Source organism: Condylura cristata, unplaced genomic scaffold, assembly GCF_000260355.1.
Source record: "Condylura cristata isolate star-nosed mole 26May11 unplaced genomic scaffold, ConCri1.0 scaffold00017, whole genome shotgun sequence".
In the NCBI taxonomy this organism is placed as follows: Eukaryota; Metazoa; Chordata; class Mammalia; order Eulipotyphla; family Talpidae; genus Condylura; species Condylura cristata.
In genome coordinates, this window is record NW_004567118.1 from 7319242 (window position 1) to 7340594 (window position 21353).

Consider the following 21353-nt stretch of genomic DNA (forward strand, 5'->3'; position numbering starts at 1 on the left):
TAAATTTATGAGTTGATCTACAATTGTTTCTATAAAATCAGTAACAAAAAAGCCAACAACCCTATACAAATATTGTTCATATACACAAAAGAAATAAAGATAGTTCAAACATGTTTATATCTGTCAGACCAGCAAGCAAACAATAAGTAAATAAACTATAGAGCCATGGATGAGGACCAGAAGAAATAAGGGCACTGTCATCACTGCTGGTGAAAGTGTATATTAGTTGTATGTTTTGAATAGGAATTTTGCTATATCTAAAGTTGAAAATACATGTCCTGTGACTTAGTAATTCTAAGTCAATTAACAAACCATAGCAGTTGTTCTTAAACTTCAGTGTGCATCAGAATCACCTATTAAACAGAATGCTGGTTCCCAACCCTAGAATTTCTGATTCAGAGGTTTGGAATGAACCCAGAAATTTGCATTTCTACAAGTTTCCAGGTGACTCATACAAGTTAATCCTGGAACCACATTTTGAGAACCACTACCCTAGAGAAACTGCAATACAGGACAAGATATCGAAGAACAAGGTGTTCAATGCAGAATTGTTTACATAGTGAAAAATTAGAACTAAACTAAAACTCCATCAGGATGGGAACAGATAACTAAATTGAGTTACTTCCACAGAATGAAAAGCAATATTCCAAGATTTAAAATTAATGAACTAGATCTATATAGCACCACAGAGATGAGAGAAAACAATATGTTGATGAGAAAAGGCAAGTTCTGGAATGTTAATGTGTAATACATTATTTATGCAAATTTAAGATTTATATGTTATTCACAGATATACACATACAGTACAAGTACAACATTGACAAGCAATGCATCAGATTCACTGACAAACTGAGAAAGCAAGGAAGATGAATGAGACAGGTTAAAATTTCATCTGTTTCTTTTAAAACGATGATCTGAGACAAATATGACAATACAAATGTCGGTTAGTTCAGAATGATAACTACTTGAATGTATGCTATTCTTGCTACTGTTCCACTTTTTTTTCTTTTTAATATACTGCAGTAGTTATAGGGATAATGTAAGGATATGTTTCACTATATCACACTGTCTGGCTCTATAATACTGAAGGAAGAATTTCTTTACTGAATGCTTGGTTTGTTTTCAGCCCTGGACAGAAAATAAATCTTATAACTGACCATGTTGCCCCCTTTGCTTGGTTACTAGGAAACTCTGGTACAAATCTGTGAGCCACCTCTTTTACCTTAAGTTCATATGGTTGTTCTATATGCCATATTAAATACAAGATCATATACTCATTATGTAATAGCTTTATTACTTTCTTAATGTCATTAACTCCTTTGCTATAACTCCCTAAAGTGTTTATTTCACTCTTATATATTAGGTATTTTTGGAAACTGCCTCAAATTCTTTGTAGAAAGAAGTATAAATGAGTAACTAGTAAATCACTTCTTTTACATTTACTGACTACTTAAGTAATAAGCATGGGGGGATTAATAACAGTTTTTATTACCAGAGTCCCCACACTGGTTTTAAACACTAATCCACAGGCATTTGAACTAAAGTATCTTTTATAATCACAAATGGAAGTAACAGTCTTATATACAAAATGTGAAATGGAAGTAACAGTCTTATATACAAAATGTGCTCATTTCACTTAAGTTAGCAAACTAAGCACTGCACTGGCATTTGGGCCTCCTTGGTTCATGCAACTTTAATTCCATGGCAATAGCAAGAGAGCAAATGCTGACTCTGATCACCTGTGATCAAGGTAGGTTTGCATTTGATAAAATACATTCTCACAAAATGCACCTTATACAGTTTTATAAAACCAGGTTCATTGCTGCCAGTAGAGGACAGAATGAAATTTCAAAATTCCTATTTAAAGCTGTCTTTTGGGGATGTTGGGAATAAAGATGTGAATTTCACACGATAGTGAAGAGCATAATATTTGGCTTTCGGCCCTCCCTGCCTGCCCCAGAGGTGACCACATGGCGAGGCAGACCTCTCCTGACCCGCCCACTGCTCCCCTCAGCAGTGTACTTCGTAGATCTGCCTGTTCTGCACCCCGCTCTGTCTCTGGTGAAGCCTCTCACCCTCCGCATCTCTGGCCTGTACCCCAGTTCTATATGAATAAATAAATCTTTTTTAAAAAAATTGGCTTTCGAGGTGTGGAGCTCTACTGAGTTCTTAAAATACTAATTGATTTTATTTTGAAGTAAACATAAAACACTTCAAATTTATCTAGCAACTAAGAATTTAAACATTCTCTAAGCCTAAGAAAAGGACAAATTTTATTTTAATGTCTTAATTGTTGCTACCAAACCATGCTCCATTATTATAATCAGAAAGAAAACACTACTGTACTTTGATCTTAGCCATGTTTTTCTTTTTTGCTTTTCACTTATGTTGTAGCCAAGTCCTTTTTTAAAAAAATTACTTTTTTCACAATTAAAAAAAAATGTACCCAGTAGATGGTAAAACTGGATAATCATTCTTTGATTCTGAGGAGCTCTAACCACACAACCTGCTGGGAGGGAAATTGACTAGGCTAACATAAGTCTAATTAATTTCACTCATAGCAGGCACCATGGGCAAAGTGCTCATCAGCAAAGTGGCCTGGTGTTACATGAGGTCTCCAGCACTTCATGCCAAATGCTGCAGATGTCCAGCAGAAAAACAATTTTAGAAGATTGCTATTTGAGGGTCATAGTTTGAGAACCTTTGTAGGAGACAACTTACACCAAAATATATTGTTTCTGGCTTCAAACAAGTTAAGACAAGACCATTCAAGTTCTCTAATGAGGAGTTTATTTTCTAAAGCTTAGCAAACTTCCCAATATGCTGACAACTCTGAGGCTGAACATGTCTGTCATATACCACCACTTATCTTCCCGTTCACTCTATTAAATCCTGACCTATAAAGCTACACCTGAGTCACACTAAGAAATAAACCTTAAAATATCTGTCAACTCTAACACTGCTCAAATTCCAATGAAAGCAGTATCACAGTTAGCAACTAACAGCAACCTCTAACAGAATATTTCCTAGCAGATATCGTGAGACCAGGAGGTATCATTAATCTTTTTGATAAGAGATTCAAGTCTATCAATATAATATGATTCTTAACTAAAAAGTTACACTTTGTAGAGTATATAGAAGTGAAAAAGGAAATATTTTCATGCAGTCAGGATAATCTGTGCATGTATCAAGCAAAAAATGCTTTCGATCCACCATACATGGTGTACTTCTTTTCTACATTCTCTTACACTTATGAAGACTTCTGTAAACTTTAGAACTTCTAGCAGACTTTAAGCTCCTTAAAAGGACTTTGCAACTATTTTTGCTTAGTACCCCCTTAGCACCTAGCACTGCTTGCCTGGAACAAGGCATTCGCAAAAATACTTCAATGACAGAGACATTTATCCAGTTGCATTCGTTCATTAACTTTTTCTGTTTGTTTCTTTCACACATCTCTAGACCCCTCTGAACAACACTAGTATATTAGATTTGCAATGTAATAAGAATCATAAATTTATTTACAAAGCTAAATACTCCTAGCCTGGTACTCCCATGTATCAGCCCTGGCAAAAGCAGGTTTTTCATCAGTTATCAAGTATTATCTTCATTCCACAAGGAAAGACTTGTAATTTCCTTCATTCTGAAAATACAAATCAGTAATTTTAACTAAAATCTTACATAACCTAGATTCTTTCCGTATAGAGAGTGAATTCTCTGTAGAGCAAGGAGACTGTCCCAGTAGTCTAAGCTGCAGTATATGGCTATCCTGGCTGAAAAATGTTATACAGACATCTTTTACAGTGCTTTCTTTCTTTTATTACCTATAAGCATTCCTTCATAGTCAAGCTAATTTAGTCAACCAGAGAATAAAAAAAAACAACAATAACAACTCACAGGTGTATCGCATACATGGTATCTATGAGTTAGCCTTTATCTAGCAGTCTGAACATTACAGGAAGAAGATTACAAAGATAATAGGCTGAACAATAAAGCTGTTGTTTTGTAGGCCAAATTGTTTAGCAATTTCATGTGATTTAACATAATCCACAAAACATACAAGTTAGATGGCTGGGAACATAGCTTCCTGCTAAAGGATTGTTTGTTAGGAACTTTTTAAAAGCCTATCACTTTTTTTTTTCCTTTTTCCCTGTAAAAGGCTTAAAGCCTTTTACAGTTTCCAAGTAAGGATAAGTCCCAATGTCATAACTATTTTAAACCTGAGAGACATTTGCCTTTCCAAAACAAAAGATGCCAAAAAGATTATTGACAGGAGGGAAAAAAAAAACCTATAGAAAGGCTTGGATACATTCATTTTAGGGAAACTGGTTATCTCAAAGTAGTCTTTTCTATTATAGCATCCTTAATCATATATAGACCAGGAGGTAATAACTTCTTATTATCCCAACGACAGATTAATAAAGGTCATACTAATTTCCTCACTGAAAGGTTGAATATCTTTTGAATATGGGTAAACTTTTTGCAGTTCAACAAATGTCAAATATACTTTTTGTTACACTTAGAAATGCTTCTTAAAATGAACAATCATGATGGGCCTCAATAAACAAAGGCAGCCTGGGGCTTCTCCTATTTTGTCACGTTCATGCTTTGAAATATGTACAAATTAAAGATAACTGCATTTTTAATGGCACTACCATATGACCCAGCAATCCCATTCCTAGAAATCTACTCAAGTGGCACAGAAACATTCCTTTGAAAGGAAACCTGCACTCCTATGTTTATGGTAGCACTATTTACAATAGCTAAGAATATACCCCAAAATAAATGACTGGATCAACAAAATGTTGTCTATTCACACAATGGAATACTATGCAGCAATTAGAAAAGATAAACTCATGCAATTTGCAGCAACATGGATAGATCTGGAAAGGATAATACTCAGTGAAGTAAGTCAGGAGGAAAAAGAAAAATATTGGATGGCTTCATTTATAGGAGAAATAGAGGGAAGTCACACAAAGGGTCGGGGGAAGAAAGACAAAACTAGCAGGCAAATTATAGATCTAAGACATATAGTGGGGAAGGGGGAAGGAAAGCAGCCAAAATGGGGGGTCAGGGAGATGAGGAACACAAGGGACAATGGTGGTGGTTTTCATGGGTGATATGACAGTGGGAGATTTACGGCCGTAACACCTGAGGGGAGATAGCAAATATTGTACAAAAATGGACAACGATGTGAAAAAAGATGACTGCATTTTTAAAATTGAAATATAATTGACATATAGCATTGTATTTGCATTTTTAAAAATTCTATAACTAAGAAGAAAAAAGTCAATAGCTTAATAGAAAGTGACCAAAATCCCCATGTTTTAAAGAAATGGAAACACCATTGTTTCTTAAATATATGAAAACATGTTTCAGTCTCATTCATGGTAAGAAAATGTAAATTAAACCACACTTTGGTTTGCCCAATGAATTGGCAAGATCAAATCAGGGTAAGGAGAACATTTCTGATTAGAGTATAAACTGTTAACAAATACCATGAAAGGAAATGTGTATCAGAATGAATAAGAAATGCATATACTAGTAATTCTACTTTCTTTCTTTGAGATGTATAGCGTGTGTGTGTGTGTGTGTGTGTGTGTGTGTGTGTGTGTGTGTGTGTGTGTGTGTGTGAGAGAGAGAGAGAATGAATTAAAGAAACTGAGTATTTGGGTAGAAAGGAGGACTTCCATTGTATTCCCTTTTGTTCTTTTTGGATTTTGAACCATCTGAACATATTACCTTTTCAAATGATAAATTAAAAAGGAATTAGCAGCTTTTACAACTCACTTTTCTAAGTTACAGGATGCCTTTGTAAAACCTACTCTTGTGAAAGACAAAATAGGAATTCTTTAGTGGCTTGGCTTCCATTGCTACCCAAACAAAATCTACCTTCGGTCATGAACGCCAAGCCTCAGTGTACCTCCCTGACCCCATCATCTAACATTACCTTCTCATTCATCATGCTTTAGTCACTCCTGCCTTTCCTTTTATTCTGTTGAACACATCAGGCTCTTTTCTCAGCCTGGAAAGCTCTTTCTTCCCTCATATCTTTTCATAACTGGCTTCTTTTGTCATTTAGGTATCCTATTAAAGGCAATATCCTCAGAGAGACCTTTCCTGACCCCAGACCCAAAACTAGCCTTCACATCTAGCCTGTTCCTCTCATGCATCAACCTATTTTATTTTCTTCTTCATTGCCACTACCTGAAATTACCTTGTTTTTATTTCTTCTCTTGTTTACTGTCTTCCCCACTAGAAGTTAAGCTCAATGAAAAACCAGCATTTCTTATGCTTAAGTGGTATCATAAAAGGCGCTCAATAAATATTTGTTCAATAAAATTGATGTCAATAACTGGATGATAACTATATTCATTGTCTTTTGGGATCAAATTTTTTCTTAATGAGTTCTAGTTAAGAGGTTAAAGTTTTTAAAATTAGTTGAATAAGTAACCACTACTGGAAACCAGGCAGACATTTCAAAAGAGAAAAACCAATAGTACATCTCACTCTAACTTTAAAGAACTTGTTTTAAAAACCCAAACTCTTTGATTTTAAAAAAGGAAATCCAAGAAACCTAGGAGAAAAAAGATACTTGAGGGTTAAATGGGGGAGTTCTTGAACCAACAAAACAATGGTAATATAAACACATTTTCCAGAAAAAGTCAACCTTGGTTATAGGAAGAACAATAATAGCAGCTATGAGGAAGTCAGGCTACACTTCTAAAATATTTCAAGTTAAATTTTATACCAAAAATTTTTTGACTAAATTGAGGCAGATTCTTAGTATTTACTTAGATTTGACCTATAATTTTCATATTTGACATGCTGTTATTTTCTTAACACACAGAGAAAAAGAGAAAAATTGGTTAACATAAACATAGCTACATAAACAAATAAAAGCACAGGTACACATACATCTTTAAATCAGGGCTAGAAACCTAAATTTCGCCTCTGTCAAGCTAAGATGTAGAACATATTTTCTGCTACAGCCACTTTCTAATTAAGAGTTAAACTGTCCCTGCGACTGTTATATATAAAGAGAATTCAGAAGCAAGCATGGTATTATGTATGCATGTCAGCACCTTATGCCTTTGTACATAAAAAGGCTATTTTTTCTTTCTCCTCAATCTAAGTGTAACGAGTTAAGAGGTTTTACAGAAAATCTCTGATTAGGAAGCCTCATCCAGACAGTCAAGATGAAGATGAACAATATACGTGAAAGAATCTCAAGTCACAGAAAGCAGTGGGATAAGCACAATGCTCTCACTGATTCCCAAACCTCAGTGTGTGCTGTTTACAGCCTTATAGCCTTTCTCTACAGGCTATAAATAGTTACAAAGTGTCCTTGTCCCCAAGGAGCCCTTACAGAAGCTTAAAGGCTAAAATATGGAATAGTTCTCACTTTGAATATAACTTTTCCAGTTAGCAAAAAGTCAGAGAACATTAAAAATTATTGCCAATTTAAGTTAAGGGCTAGGGAATCTACTCCCTTGCCTTAAAAACTATTCTTTACGTAAGAGTTGTTGATACAGACACATGAACATAATTCCCCCCACCAAAAACATGTCCCATGAGAATACAATGCCTGCGCTGCTCCAAGTGCAAAGGTCCCAGGTCTGTCCTAGAAAGGGGCAGGTGCCAACGGCTTCCAGGATTGCTTCCCTTAGCTCTTCCAAAGATGTTCTGAGTTTTTGTTTTGCTTTTTAACATAGGCACAAGTGGTCATTAGGCTAAATACATCTATATTACAACAACTAGGCAGAAAAATTAAATGGAGGTTCCTGCAGGACCAACCATGGCTGCAACCAGCACAGGTTCAGAAGCTGTGGGTTAATACCATGAAGTGATGTTGCAGCACATCAGGTCACAGCTATGCTACTGTTGTTAATTACAGACTCTCTGCTAGGAGGGACAAAACCAAACCCTCCAACCACTTTAAAATACACACAAACAAAAAGACAGGGTTCATCAGGTTAAGTTTCTCCTCACATCACTGTCAAAATCCATCACTTGGGAGATGTCTGAATGGAACAACATTAATCCAAATCAGCAAACAAACCATATTACTAAGGGGCTATTCACTCCAAAGTGGATCTCAATTCCAAAGGAAAACACCTTTAGAAATGAAGTTAGATAGGCAGAACCAAACAATCAGCAACTTCTCTCTTCTCACAAATTATAACAGTGTGTTTCGTCCACAGACCGGCTTTGGCAAAAATCTCTAGGGCCACAGAGAGCAAACTTAGGAAAGATGAAGATTTTAACACATCCCACGTGTTATCAGATTTCTCCTCTAGGTTGGAAAAATTTATTCTAAAATAAGAGCTTGAACAGAATTTAAAAGGAGAAGGAGGAGGAAGAGGAATATAATCTTATGACTAAGAAGATTCTATTTATTATATAGTCGTATTCCCAAAGCTGTTCTGAGATGGAGGTTATGGTATTTCTCCTTTTCCCCTCAACTATAACTATGAAGAACCTTATAAAATTCAAATAGTAAACAGGTGAAAGACTTGGGCTAAACACAAGCATGTCCAATCTGCAAAGAATTAAAAAAAAACAGATCATTTCATGAAATAAATAGGCAAAGGTTGCATAACCCCAGAGGGTCATTGGCCTTTAATAGCAATCAAATTCAAATTCTTGCTAACACAATTTTGCTACAAAAAAAGGGCCCAAAGAATGCATAGCAAATAAAGTCTAAATTGGTGTTAGAGTATACAATTTAGAATAAGCTCATTAACTCAGAAGCTGAAAAGGCACACCTGCCCTAAAGGATTTGGTACACTACACAAAGGAAACCAATGTTGTTTAGTACTAACTACTACTGTCGAGCAGCACAAAATTCAATATTCTCTGGAGATTATTTTCCTTGTGACAGACACCTAAGCCTCCCACTATGAATGAGAGATGAAAATACATGTATGCTTTAATTTTTCTCCTTCAACTATAGTCTTAATTGAAGAAATCTGATGACTGTATACATCTACCCTGGAAGCCAATGCAGAAAGTAAATTCTCTGTCCTTTTAAAGTTATTAAGAATAAGCTAATATCTATGATAATAGTAACATTCTAAAGGTAAATGGGACAAAGGAAATTCTCAGATTTAAGTGTTATTCTAAAATTCATGATCTAAGGAAAAAGTAAAACCATCAGACACACAAAACAGGAAAAAGTTATGCAGAATGTCTGTTTTTACAGAAATTCCCTGCCTCCCAATGATTTATATTAGAAATTAAAAGATTAACATGCAGTAAAACCTATTTTTACCCAGTAAAACTCTGTAACAACCTATAAAAACACATTTAAAGCCAGAACTTCATACCACAAAGTAAAAAATTTACAACGCTATCCAGAATAGTAAAGATTTTAAGTTACCTATAGAGAGATGAGATCTAAGGTACATACACAAAGGCTCTAATCAGAATCAAACTCCTTTTACAGAGTAAAATCAAGCCAATGAATTGCTTTAAGGTATTTTCTTTTGTAAGATCTAATTCTAATTTGCCTGAAGATTTTTTCTAGGGAGAAAAACAATCTTACATTATGGTCTTTATATCACATATCACCATAGAGTAAAAACAAAAATCCAAACATCTTCCTTCCCTTCCACCATTAGTGTAAAGCCTTATCACATACACAGTTTTCTCCAGAGATGATATGAACAAATAGCTCTGGTTTGATCCAGGAAAGAGTATTAGTCTAAAACTTCTTCTGAAGTCACTCACGAAAAAGATTTCCTTAATCCAATGTTCATTATTAAAACGAAACCAAAAAACTAACATGCTTACCTATGTGACTTCCAACTTTACATACAATTTGTATTGAAATGAAGCAGAAGCTATACTCAAAAGTGTGCATTTTTTAAAGTCGTGGTGAATATTTCTATGCATTTCATTGCACTTTTCTCCCCAATGCTTTTAAACTGTGCTTAAAGTAAAACTGTGCAAAAACTCACCAAGTTAAGTCAGTAGAAAGACTCTAATTTGTCTTGTTTAACAGGAAACCTCTGTTGGAAATAGAGATGATGAATCAGACTTAACTACATTTTGAAATCTCATAAAAGTCTTTACTTACTTTGACTATTCTGAAAAGGGAAAATTTTATAAAAGCAGTTGATATATTTGCTATTTTACTAGTCAAAATTGACATTCTCATCACCACCTTAATAATCTCCCATATGCGACAAAGTGACAAAATGAAAACAGATATAAGAATGGTTGCAAGGCTCTGGGAGTCTAACTGAAGCAGAAAATCCTATCTTCCCTTTTGTGGGAAATGAATTACTGAATACATAATGGATGATTCTTTAAAAACAGAACCTTTTCCAGGCCCTACCTAGTGGTGCAGTGGGTTAGGATGCAGCACTGCAAGCCGGTCGCAGCTGCTTCAGTGCAAGTTCAATCCTCAGCCCCAGAGGTGACCCACATGGTGCGGCAGACCTCTCCTGTCTCGTCCGCTGCTCCCCTCAGCAGTGTACTTCGTTGATCTGCCTATTCTGCTCCCTACTCTGATTCAGGTGAACCTCACAATGCCCTGTATCTCTGGCCTGTACCCCAGTTCTGTATGCATAAAATGAATAAATCTTAAAAAAACAAAACAAAACTGCTTTGGTGCCAGAGCAATTTCATCACTTATTAAAAACAAACAAACAAAAAAATGCAGAACCTTTTCCTTAAAATGTAAACACTATTTTTAACGGGGTATAACAGTACAAATAAACTCTTATTTTGATAAACCAAGTTTGGCTGAGTCCTCAGCAAAAACTGTCCTAAACTACTAATGTTAAAATGTATAGTCTTGATGAGATTTAAGAGTAGCAAGAACCAGGTCAAATTCATTTAACAAATTACCTACTGAGCACCAAATGTGCAAAGGTATTCTTTAAGAGACAGGAGACAGAGACAGAGACAGACAGACAAGAGAGGAAGACAGAGAGGTGTGTCTACCTTTTGAGGTGTCTACCTTTTAATAAAATACTTTTAAGACTTCTTAAGTAACTTCATTGGCAAACGATATCAATCTGCTTTTAACAGAAAAGGCTCCAAGTATCTGTAATTAAAAACCCAGTAACTTTAGTCCTTTTACTCTAATTTTTAAGGGTCAGGTTTTAGTTTCTCAGTTAATCTACTGGAATTTTTAGCCAGAAAAAAAGTATCTAAAGAAATCTAAAGAATTGGCAAAATCTAAAGGATCCAACAATATTGGTCAGGATGGGGAGGAAGAGGGCTAGTTTTACACTGCTGGTAGGACAAGTCAGCACACTAATAAAACTAAAGATCTAGTAAGTTCACTCCCAAATAAGGCCTGGAGAAGCTCCTGCACTTGTCCATCAGCACACCACACACACAGGAAAGTTCGTGGCAGCATTGTTTGTCACAGCCAAAGACATCAACAGTAAAATTGATACATAAATTGTGATAGATTCATATAACAGAATGCCATAAGGCAACAATAATAAACTTCAGTTCTATATAACATAGATAAACATTAAAAACATAGTGTGAGGTTCTGAAAGACACAAAAGAACATGTATATTATTTCTCCGTTTACGCAAAGTTAAAAAACAGACATAACTGATACTGGTCAGCAATGAATCCTACATAGAAAGCCATTTTTAAAAGGAGATGATATCACAAATGTCAGAATAATGACACTGCTGAGCAACAGTATTGGTTATAGTTTAGAAGTGACACACAATGCAAGCAGCTTCCTTGCCAATGCAAGGACATATCTCTAGGTCTAACTGATGGTTATACAGGTATTTGCATTTTATAGTTAATCTTTATACAGCTATATTTTGTATATTATTATATTTAGTAATAAAAAATCAAAAACACAATCAAAAAATAGAGTATGTGTATGTACATGTGTATATAACTATGTATTCCTCCAATGCCTAAGAAGGAATACAATATCATACATAAAATACACCTTTTTCTTTTTTTCAAGACAATTCTGGATGAGAATTCAGTAAAAAAGCAGAGCCAGGAACGAGTATCTGTAAACCAACAAATATTTAAACCTATACATTGACTATTCACCAGAGGCCATTGTTAATATCCAAATTATTATCACAAACAAAAGCTTTTGAAAAAGCAGTCAGGATACAAACATTTCTTGAATTACCTTTTTAATAGAATCCTCTGAATAGCCTCCAATGATTTTCTATCTCACGCAGAGCAAAAGTCAAAGTCCTTACAATGGCTGAAAGGTCCTGCACAATCTGGACCTGATTCCCCACCTCTCCAGCCCCATCTCCAATTACATTCTCCTGGACTCACCATGTTCCAGCCACTTCACCCTTCTCGAGAGTCCCTCAGGCAGAACAGATCAGTTCTTGCTTCAAGGCTCTGTTCTTATCGTTTCCTCTACCAGGTAAGTCTTCCCTAGACAGTCTATTGGCGCACTCCCTTACCATTGTTGAGCCTCTGTGAGCCCTTCCCTGACACCCTTAAAAATGTGATTCTGTCCCCACTTCATTATTTTTTTCTGTAGCACAAAGTCCTCTATTATACTGCATCTGGAATGTAAAAATGAAGATGCTTATCTGTTTTGTTGCTGCACCTCGACAGTGTCTAGAAAGCCAGAAATAAACACTTATTTAATAAGTGATTGAATTAATCCCCATTTTTGGATTTCTGTCCTTGAAAAATTAGACAGTAACTTAATATATTAAACAAAACAACAATCAAGTATTTCCCCTCTCTGTATGTCAAATTTATTAAAAGATTTTTAATAACACACTTCAAGTTATGTTTTCATTAGCATTAATGAATTACAGGTGAGAATTATAAAAAGTTGATATAACTAAACAGAACATTCCCCTACCATAGGTACACTGCAAGTTTTAAAGATAACAACGCTGGGAGAACCCAGAGACTCTAACTCTCCCCTATTGCTAATGTGGTCCTGCACTGGTGTCATCACTGTGGGAACCACCTGACAAGATGTAGCATGAAGACAGGGATTGCCTCTGTTAGTAATACTTCTTATTACTTTTTTTTTTAAAATGAGCGTGTTTTATATTTATAGTCAGAAAAAAGGTGTTTTTAAAGAAAGAATTATATAAAATATAATTTCAAGAAGAAAGTTTTTTTTTTATTTTCTTATGTCTCCAACAGAAGCAATAAAAGCATCTGTTATATATCTAGATGAAATATCCTGAGAGGGACTACAGTAAGAAAAACAATTATTTTTTACTTAAGGACTAAAAACTGTTGTGTTTCCACAGAAGGAAAATGAAAAAATCACGGGTTGGTGTTACATACAAAAACATAGTTTTATTCTGAAGAAGCACTTAAATTAGGAACATTTCTCTGCAGCATAAAATGTGGGTTTGATGTGATAAAAAAGCAAGTTTAAAGAGCAAGTAAAGAACTTCATTCAAAGTTAGTGATTACAGCAGCATAAGGAAGATAGTTCATTAAACAAAACTGCTTACTGAGTGAAGAGAGATACTTCTGAGATTTACACTTCACCCAAGTTTAAAGTCAGAGTAAGCCTAAATGCAAAAGTTATTTTTTAACTAGGGCATCTGGTAATCTAATTTCATTAAGTACTAAGATTTCCCATTTTAAGGCCTTATCCATTAATGAAAATTAAAGTTTATACATTCTCAAACTCTTAAAGATAGTTGTTATATTCAATATTTGAGTATATCAGGAATATACAGACATATCTCTAGGATACTGCAGGTTTGGCATCGGTGCATGAAGTATTTCAGTAAGTTAAAACATGTATGTTTGCCACACTCAACTTGTAAAAATGTAATTATCTGCAAAGCTCAATAATGCAAAAGCACAATAAACCAAGGTATGCTCGTATATTCATTTTGAGGCAGCTATCCCAACTATTTAAGATGGAAGTCCTATTCAAAACACTTGCAACAGGCTGAGTGTATTATGAAAGGAGAACAGTTTTCATTTGTAGCACTTCAGCATGCCAACTACTCAAAAATTCTGAATAGGATCCCTGAGTTAAAGGGAAACAAAATTTAAAAGTATACTCAAACTCACAAATCATGAAGAAAGAAAGTATCATGGGTTAAAGACACCAAAAACTTTATAAAATGAAAGTCACTAGTCATGGAAACATGGTCCTAAACAGAATTTATAATAATTCTAATCTAAGGTGACATATTTTTAAAAATGCTTTATTTAGCTAAGAAACTTTCTTCTAGTGAGTGGGAAATATTGTAAGACTTAAAAAGTAGTTTTACTTAAAGGGAAGCTACATACAAAAAAATGAAACTAGATCACCACCTCACACCACACACAAAAATCAACTCGAAATGGATTAAAGACCTAGACATAAGAAAGGAAACCATAAAATGCCCGGAAGCAAAGATGGGCCAAACACGACACGACATACACTTCAGCGACGTCTTTAAAGATAGAGCACCCAATGCAACGATAGTGAAGGCAAGGATAAATAGACTACATCAAGTTACTGTACATCTTCTGTACAGCAAACGACACATTATAAAAAACAGAGACACCCCACTGATTGGGAAAAAATTTTCTCACACAAAACTAGCAATAAAGGATTGATCACAAAGATATATACAGATGAAACTCAACAAAATAAGCAACCCCGTCAAAAAATGGGCAGAAGAGCTAAAAAGACACTTCTCCAAAGAGGAAATGCAGATGGCCAACAAGCATATGAAAAAATGTTCAATATCACTTGTAATAAGGGAGATGCAAATTAAAACCACAATGAGATACCACCTCACCCCAGTGAGAATGGCACATCTTCAAACAACTAGCAACAACAAATGTTGGCGAGGATGTGAAGAAAAAGGAACTCTCCTGCATTGCGGGTGGGAATGCAAACTAGTACAACCATTATGGGAAAATGTTTGGAGGTTCCTCAAACTGCTAACATGGAGCTTCCATATGACCCAGCAATCCCACTCCTAGGTATCTACCCAAAAGACACAAAAACACTGATTCAAAAAGATACCTGTACCCCCATGTTTATTGCTGCTTTATTTACAATTGGAAAGACATGGAAACAGTCCAAATGCCCAAAAGTGGATGAATGGATTAAAAAGATGTGGTACAGATACACAATGGAATACTACTCAGCAACCAAATATAAATAAATAAACACATGTCTTTTGCAGCAACATGGATGGAGCTGGAGAAGATCATGCTTAGTGAAATAAGCCAGAAAAAAAAATACTGGATGGTTTCACTCATAGCAGAAGTATAACAGACCAGGCAAGAAAATAACAATAATAATGAACAGCCATATACCAGAGACATTTTATTGGAGTAAAGTGGGGAATGGGATCAAAAACAGTGGGGGGGGGGGGGGGGGGAGGAAATGCACTGAACTATGGTGATGGTACATTGGGTGATTTGGTGATGGGAAGCCCACAGGGATTACAAAAGAGGTGAAAAATGCATAAAATGATGTAAAAATAAACAATTATATTATTTTTTAAAAATACACAATACATCAGAAATTTCCAAAGAATGTTTAGAAATAAGACGTAATAAAATGATATATTAAAAAAAAAGTAGTTTTGGGCCCTCCCTGGTGGCGCAGCGGGTTAAAGCACTGCACTGAGAAGCTAAAGCCACTCCGCATGAGTTCGATTCCCGCCTGCCCCGGAGGCGACCACATGGTGTGGCAGACCTCTCCTGGCCCACCCGCTGCTCCCCTCAGCAGTGTACTTCCTCGATCTGCCTGTTCTGCTCCCCACTCTGTCTCTGGTGAATCCTCTCACCCTCCACATCTCTGGCCTGTACCCCAGTTCTGTACGAATAAATAAATCTTTAAAAAAAAAAAAAAAGTAGTTTTAAAAAATACGTAGAAAAGAGGATGAGGACTCTCCCAGGTGATGCAGTGGGTTAAAGTGCAGCCCTGAGAAGCTAGCATAGCTGCTTCTGCACCAGTTCTAACCCCACCCCAGAGGTGACCCACATGGCACAGCAGCCCTCTCCTGTCTCTCCCTCTGCAGTGTACTTCATCAGTCTGCCTGTTCTGCTCCCCACTCTGCCTCTGATGAATACTCTTAAGAGCCCCTGCACCTCTGACCTGTACCCTAGTACTGTATGCACAAATAAATCTTTAAAAAGAAAAGAGGATGAAAAGAGTAAGTTATTAGTGTTTCTGAAAAGTAGTGATTGGATACAACAAAAAATAATAAAATATAAAGGTAACCAAATTTACCAGTTAGCTAGATAGGAAAAGAAACTTTCGGAGTTTCTAACTATAGCAAAAGTAAACTGACCAAGTTATAAAAGGTTTTCCTCATTTTTAAACTTTTCAAAAACAATTTAGAAGCAAAAATAAATTAGAAGCTTAAAAAAACTGATATCCAGTACTATTTTAAAGACAATAATGTAGTCTGAATCAAACCCCAAAAAAGGCAATGAATTCAGTCTGTATTTTTTCAATATTGAAACATCTAGCTCTTATTGGTAAAATACTTTCACAGGAATTTCAAAACACTGGGGTTACTTGAGCAAAGTACAGAGTGACTTCTCACATTTTGTTAAGAAAGCACATTTTAAATAAAACACTCATAGTAATCCAGCACTTTAACAAAACTTTATGTTAAGCCTAAGGAACTAACCATGTTTCTACAGAGCACCATCTTCTCTTTCCTATCATTCCATCCACTGACCTTCTAAAGACCTGTCTTCCATCTTTTCCTAATTTCACTCATTCTCCTCTCAGGATTAATCCCTCTTTTATTCACTTCAATTTTAGTGCTTGAACTCAAAGATACTTTTTTTTTTTCTACAGCCTAGTGGAAATCAAAACCTCAAGTTTCATAGTAGACGTATAAACTGGGCACTTCCACCTCTGTCCAGATTGTCTTTAAAAGGGTTTCAAGGCCCTTTTGGGTTAAAGGACAACCATTATCTCACAAGCAGTATTTGGTGTTTTATAATCTCTAAGTATGTTGGCATCTATGATTTTAAGAGTTTGTAACAGCTTTGTGAGGCAGGTAGAACAAGTTCTTTACAAATAAGGAGGAAAGCTCTGAGTTATAGCCTGTCATGGTCATGTTGTTAGGGGGAAAGGATGTCCTGAACCAATTCTGCAGATACAGATTTTGTGGATGCCACCCCTTACTCCAGTCACTAAAACTATAACTTCCAGCAATCCCAAAGGGAGGACTTTGAGGACCCAAGGGTGGAGCTAAGCAGCCATTTTTAGACTTTTGGGAGATATATATATATATATATATACACACGAGACATATTGGGCTCTCTCTCTCTCTTCTTTGGCCTCATGGTGGCTTGGCTCTTGATGAGCTTTCAGTGTGCTTGGGGTTCCAAGTCAGTGGAACTGAGAGGATGCTCTAGTTAACTTGTATCTCTCTCTTTCCCTAGGTTGTTCCTTTCCTTTCCCCTTTGTAAATAAACCCATTATTGACCTTTTTTTGTGTATCTGAAGTACAGCTGAACCTTAAGCACATGGGTAAAGACCCACAGACAGGCAGCCCAGTTCACATTGGGTTGCCCTATAACAATATGGCTAATCTCAACTCCTAATCAATACTTTATTTCTGTGATGGTGATTCTTAGATTAGTATTCTATTCAACATATAGAAATTGGATAAATATCTAGTAGAAGATGTATTTATTTACCCTAATTTTCTATTTGAATATCATTTTCAGTGGCAACCTTGTTGAAAAGCATGTGTTTTTGTTCTAACAAAATCTTTTAAAAATGGACACTGACAAGTCATATGTCCTAACACTTTTAGAATGACTTCTCATGCTTTCATACCTAATCACTACTAATTTTCAAGAACACAATAACTATTGTTGTAACATGCCAGCGTAATTTTCTAGTCTGAGTTTCTGAAAAACTCTGCTGCCTTTTCCTCCAAAAATCTCTCTCCTTTGCATAAGCATACAGAATTAAAAAGCACAATTTCTATCATTCCTTAATTGTATTTGAGATGCCCAAAATACTAAATAGCAGCACTTTTTATACCTAATTGCTCAAGCCAAAAACCCTATCTTTTCCAACCCATCTATCATCAAGTTGTCATCTCTCCTGCTTCCTCATGTACTCCATCCATTTCTTTCTAGTAACATTAGAAAAAAAATTAGAAATGTTATCCATTTCATGCCCTCCTTGGTGGTGCCATGGGTTAAAGCTCACCCCAGCTGCTTTAGTGCAAGTTTGATCCCTGTCCAGGAAGGTGACCCACATGGCATTGCAGAACTCTCCTGACCTGCCCACTGCTTCCCTCAGCAGTGTATTTCAGTAGATCTGCCTGTTCTCTTCCCCACTCTGCCTCTAGTGAATCCTCTCACCACCCTTGCACCTCTGGCCTGTACCCCAGTTTTGTATGCATAAATAAAATAATCTTTAAAAAATGCATTTTTCTCTCACTGAACTAGTGTTAAATGGTTTCTAATGATCTCCCATCTTCCCCTGTAGCACAAACATAGCTACTCCATGAAGCAGCCACAATGAACTTTAAACATAAATTCAGATCATGTCACTCTTCCATTTAACTACAGTTACTCAATCTCTTTACCTTAATGGGGTCCTTAGAGTTGGCCAAAGTTCATTTATATATAAACCAAGCCTGTTTCCATATGAGGACCTTTTTGCTCTCTTCAGCCTGAGAGATCTTTCTTCATATTTACACTGTCTACTTCCTGTATTTGTCTTAGCTCAAAAGTAACTTTTTTTTTTTCAATAAAGGCCTGCTCTGACCATAACCCAAACTATTAGCCACCATTCCCAGCTCCTTCTCCTATGAATTTGTTTTAAGTGAGTTAACTCTCTACAATGTAGGTGATTACCTTCTGAGTGCACAGATAACTGATACTCTGGTCCTGCAAAGCTGAAAAACAGAACCTAGACAGCAGGAGTTCTACTGAGATATTATTCAGAGTCAGAAAGTCCTTTTTTTTTTTTTTTACACTCTATTATTTTCTTTTCCCCTTTGGGCATTACAATTTTAAACAAAGCCATCAGTAATCTTTGAAAAATTTTCTCATTACATCCATTTAAGCTTTTTTAAAAAATTAAAAACGAAAATCAAGTCTCTAAATTGTCTTTATTTTTTTATTTGTCCTAAAGAAATCACTAGTTTTTATGACCACTACGCCTTACTCTATAATAAGCAGTTTATTTTCTACATAATTTTTGTCATTCTGGCCTCCCTGGTGGCACAGGGGTTAGGTTTCAGCACTCTGAAGGTGCAGCTCTAGTCCGATGCCTGGCCATGGGGGTGACCAGCATGGCACAGCAGAACCTCTCCTGTCTCGCCCATTGCTCCCCTTAGCAGTATATTTCTGTAAATCTGCCTGTTCTGCTCCCACTCTGTCTCTGGTGAATCCTTTCACCTTCTGTACCTCTGGCCTGTACCCTAGTTCTTCTACATAAAAATAAATAAAACTTTAAAAATTCTGTCATTCTATCATAATGAAAACAGGAAGCTGGCTTAAAATTAGAAAAAATAAGATGAGAAACTGGCTTAAAATTAGAAAAATAAAAGGTAGAGTGGTAAGAACATTTTTGGAGATGGAAATGTAAATAATACAAAAATTGTAACAAATGCCTCATAGGTAAAAGTCAAGAAAACCTGCTATTTCTTACTCTGCAGGAGTAAAAGAATGAGGAAACCTGAATAAATGTGAAGGGAATTCTTTGCTTTCAGTTTCAATACTCCTTGAGGGGAAGAGACTTGAATGAGCTTTTGAATACTTGAATACTCCGTTGGAGGAAGAGACACAGAGCATCTTATACAGTATAACAAGGAAGGTGTTTCAGAAATATCTGATGAATAATTAAGGAATCAGTAAAATAATTCTAGAGATATAAAAGTAGTGAGTTAACACCCAGTTAAATAACTTTGTTTTACAGATCACAAAAATGAATTCCAAAGCAATTTAGTGGAAGCAGAGCTGAGATCAGAACCCAAGCTATTATACTATACCATCTTCCTGGGAAAAGTAGGTGTCGGGCTCAAGAATCTGAACATGGATAAAATGCACTGCTGAAAACAATCAAAGGACTTTGAGCTCAACGATGACTTAGAATACAAACAAGACCTTAGTGAGACACAACAGTTGCACATTCTGTAAAGTACAAATGACCAGCCAACTGCTGTGGCTTTGGGAGACACCAATGTGCGTCGGTCTAAGGGCGGCCACAGCAGCTTGGGTCTGCTCCTAGCTGGGAGACTAGGCCTGAAAGCCTGAGACTTTGGTATCACAAATTCTCCCCATTATCAGAAAATAAACTGCAAACCAGAAAACACAAGCAACATTAGGATGGCCAATCTAGCTTTCCATTCTTACCTAATTTGACTGCTCATACTAAATCAACTATCAGGTTACCCAATTCCATTCTATAGTCACAACAGAATTAAAGTGGCTACAAAACTGGATTCCTCCCTAAGGATGTGGGGTTACAAAGATAAATTTGCAACTCTATTTGTTCTTGGCCCTAGGTGCCCTTTTCTCTCTTTCAATTCAGCCAAACCTTGACTGACTAAAACTACAAAGGCGTGATTTGCTCTGATTCTCAAGATGTGAAAAGGCTCCTTTATTTTCTAAAAACACTTTACTTTCAAGCAAAGACTCATTAGCCTACTCAAATCATTATCTAATAGTAAGCCCACTCTGATAGCATTTGGGATTATTTAAATGTTAGAAGAATTAAGTTTCCCCCACCAATACAAGTAGTAAGCAATAATAGATTTTTATCCTAAATTCAACTACTAATCTTAACATTAATAAATATGTTTCTATTGCTTTAACCCTAAAGTCATTGAACCATAAAAAATATTCATTGAATGAAATTTGGATGTCTAGTCAGTCCTATGCAGTCTCACCACTAATTTTGTTCGGTTTGAATAAAGAGAAAATGTTTCTGGCCTTGAAGTCAGGAAAAGACTCAACTTACAACAATTTTATCATGTTTCCAAGAATTTAAGAGTGTCTCCTAAATATATACGTTCTTCTCCTTTAAACAAATTTCCTATCATCTTTTTTTAACAGCACATTTTGCCCTTAAATAATTTAGCAAGCCCCTTAGAAGCCACAAAGAGTAGTTCAACAACTCACCCTGGTTAGCAGATGGACAAAAACTTGCTAAAATCAATTTTTAAAATCTAGAATAGTCAGGTAGGTATTCAGACTGTAAAGACAGGCTGTGGATTCTAGACACAAATTTACTTCAAATATTAAATACTTACAGAAATCATTTACTTTCAAAGGAATGGATCTCCAAAGCTACAAAATGTGGTTAAGAGTTAACACTACTGGGGGCCCTCCCTGGTGGCGCAGCGGGTTAAAGCACAGCACTGAGAATCTAAAGCCGCCTCTGCATGAGTTCGATTCCCGCCTGCCCCGGA

The 21353-nt window shown here is 35.9% G+C and overlaps 1 protein-coding gene across 2 annotated transcripts in view; it reads right to left on the reverse strand.

Annotated features, from left to right (window-relative positions):
* Nucleotides 1–21353, reverse strand: part of SPOP (speckle-type POZ protein) — a 66060-nt gene that overhangs the window by 20780 nt on the left and 23927 nt on the right. Inside the window, exon 2 of one of the 2 annotated variants that reach the window (XM_012726581.1) lies at nucleotides 9960–10010. The exons of the other annotated variant lie outside the window; for it this stretch is intronic. The gene's annotated coding sequence lies outside the window, so the exon portion shown is untranslated. The remainder of the gene's footprint in view (nucleotides 1–9959; nucleotides 10011–21353) is intronic. 2 annotated transcript variants of the gene reach the window in all.